The 3243-nt window shown below is 42.4% G+C and overlaps 1 pseudogene across 1 annotated transcript; it reads left to right on the forward strand.

Moving 5' to 3' along the window:
• Positions 1 to 648: 648 nt before the first annotated feature.
• Positions 649 to 1337, forward strand: LOC309400831 (histone H3.2-like; annotated as a pseudogene). The gene has a single exon. The product of its transcript is annotated as a histone H3.2-like (transcript).
• The last annotated feature ends 1906 nt before the right edge of the window (positions 1338 to 3243 follow it).

A 3243-nucleotide genomic window follows, 5' to 3' on the forward strand; every position in this document is an offset into this window, starting at 1 on the left:
TCTATTCCATCCCATCCCATCTTCTATTCTATTCCATTCCTTATTCTGTTCCATCCCATCCCATCTTCTATTCTATTCCATTTCATTCTATTCCATTCCATTCCATTTTGTTCCATATTCTATTCTATTCCATTTCATTCTATTCCATTCCATCCCATCTTCTATTCTATTCCATTCCATATTCTATTCAATCCCATCGCATCTTCTATTCTATTCCATTCCATTTCATTCTATTCCATTCCATCCCATATTCTATTCTATTTTATTCTATTCCATTTCATTCTATTCCATTCCATCCTATATTCTATTCTATTCTATTCCATTCCATATTCTATTCCATCCCATATTCTATTCTATTCTATTTCATTCTATTCCATTCCATCCCATTTTCTATTCTATTCCATATTCTATTCCATCCCATCTTCTATTCTATTCCATTCCATTCCATCCCATCTTCTATGCTATGCTATGCTACTCTACTCTACTCTATTCTATTCTAACCAGAGGGGGTGGCGGGAGGAGGAATCAAGGTTTGGGCGCGACATTCAAATTCGAAAAGAGCCAATGGGGAGAAAGCGCGCCGGGTATAAATTCCCAGGCAGAGCGCTCAAACTTTCTCCAAACGTGTGCGTCGCCGGCCAAGGAGGGATGGCTCGCACCAAGCAAACGGCTCGCAAGTCCACCGGCGGGAAGGCGCCCCGCAGGCAGCTGGCCACCAAGGCGGCAAGGAAGAGCGCGCCGGCCACGGGCGGCGTCAAGAAGCCTCACCGCTACCGCCCGGGCACCGTGGCCCTGCGCGAGATCCGCCGCTACCAGAAGTCCACCGAGCTGCTCATCCGCAAGCTGCCCTTCCAGCGCCTGGTGCGCGAGATCGCGCAGGACTTTCAAGACCGACCTGCGCTTCCAGAGCTCGGCCGTCATGGCCCTGCAGGAGGCCAGCGAGGCTTACCTCGTCGGGCTCTTCGAGGACACCAACCTCTGCGCCATCCACGCCAAGCGCGTCACCATCATGCCCAAGGACATCCAGCTGGCCCGACGCATCCGCGGGGAGAGGGCGTAAAGCGGGACCCAAAAACACCCTCCCCCCCCGCCCCAAAGGCTCTTAAGAGCCCTCACTTCTTCGCGGAAAGAGCTTGAAATCCCCCCAACTTGTCTCCCTTTGGATCGCCCTATCCTCCTCGCAAGAAGGGTTGAGTCTAAAAGCTATCCACCCTTAATAGCTACTTAGAATAGAATAACAGTTGGATGTAAATACTTTAGTCCACGTTGAATAACGAAATAGGTCTGTAATTCTTAAAACCAGGACGATTTTTATTAGGGATACTTACAGGGAATGATAAGGGGGGAAAATTCAGTATTTAATATTACAGGTCATAACTGCAGCGCCCAAAAGTGGAAAAATAGAATACCATCAGAGGAAAGTGATAAGAAAAGTGTTAAGACTTTACCTAATTATACATATACCAACTGCAGGGCGCATAACCTATGCACAGTATTGGATATAAGAAAATACACCATCAGAGCTAGATATAATCAGAAAAGTGTTGGCCTGTGCAGAAGCAGATAGGCTCCCTCTTGAACTTAAAAACAAAGGGGAATCAGAATATTTTGAGGTATGGAATAGATTTTATGATTGGTATAAGACAAGATGACAAGACTGGAACAAATGTATATATTGTGATTGGACAGAAGGATAGACAATGTATTAAGTAGATTAACTGTTAATGGTTGAAACTAGCTGTATATAATGTGAATGTATGGTCACTCCGACTCCGCGGTATTGCATTGTTTTTAAATGTAAAAATAATAAAAATATATTTTTTAAAAAGTGTTAAGAGTGCTACGCCCGAGATGGATAGACTTAGGAAAGAAATAAAAGATAAAGGAGAATCTGAATACTATTTGGTAAGGAATGTATGGTACAGGGGATAGATGTAAAGATTAAGAAAGCCTCAAGGGAAGAAAGATTCAGAAATGAGAAAATAGTTACAAAGTTGTATAAATACACATAATACAAAATGTCAGATGTAGAGCACCTATTAGGCATTGTATATAGATTAGTATACTAGTAGATTAGTATGTATAAAAGAACTATGTGAATACATGTATAAATATAAAGGGGAAAAATGGAGGGATAATGGATGCAGAAATGTTGCAAGGAAGAAAATTGTGTTACAAAATGGAAAAAGCACGGTTCAATAAAAAGGAAATGTTAATGAGAGAATTTGATGATGAAGATGTTATGTATTATTGTAATTATATCCACCTATAGTTATATTATTAACATTATTGTGACAAATATAATTTCCTGACAGTTAGAACAATTAATCAGTGGAACAGAAATTGCCTCCAGAAGTTGTGAATGCCCCAACACTGGAAGTCTTTAAGAAGATGTTGGATAGCTATTTGTCTGAAACGGTATAGGGTTTCCTGCCTAGGCAGGGGGTTGGACTAGAAGACCTCCAAGATCCCTTCCAAATCTGCTATTGTATTATTGTATAATAATAAAATTGTGGCTTATGACTGTTAAAAAAAAAGAAATAACGGTTGGAAGGGATCTTGAAGGTCTTCTAGTCCAACCCCCTGCTTAGGCAGAAAACCCTACAGACAAATGGGTATCTAACTTTTTTCAGAGAAGCTTTTTAATGTGAGAAAGAGAGAGAGAAACCCTTTTGGAAAGTTGTGGCTTGCTGAGGGAGGGGGGGGTAAATTTTCCTAACTTTGTAGATTTTATTGTGAGCCCCCTTAGTTGTCTGCTGTTCCACGGCCTTTTCACACTGCTTCTTTGGTTGGTGGGTGGGGAGAAGGGAAGGAGGCTTTTAAGGCGCCCCTGAAAACGGGGTGTCAGTTGGATTGTTGCATATCTCCTAACCATGCTCCCCAGCGTGCCACATATCGAGAGCCACATATTGCGCCCCACGAGGGAACCTCAAATTGCCTAGAAGATGGTGACGGTGGGTCCCGGCAGCTTTCGGCTTTCCTCGCTTACTTTTAAACAATAATTTCAACTGTACCCCATCCCAGCTGCTTTACCACCAATCCTGTCCATAATTATTCAGCAGTAATTATTTCAACAACAGCTCCAATAAGCTCCATCTCTATTCTATGGCAGTTGCCCAATTAGATTTAACATGGATTCAGGTCCTTTAAATACTATAACCACAGAGGATGCATGGTCAGCGCTGGAGGTATTTTTTAGCGTGGATTCCTGCAGGGAGGGTTGGACTAGATCAGTGCTTCTCA

Source organism: Natrix helvetica (genome assembly GCF_964273705.1).
Source record: "Natrix helvetica genome assembly, chromosome: W".
NCBI classification, from domain to species: domain Eukaryota; kingdom Metazoa; phylum Chordata; class Lepidosauria; order Squamata; family Natricidae; genus Natrix; species Natrix helvetica.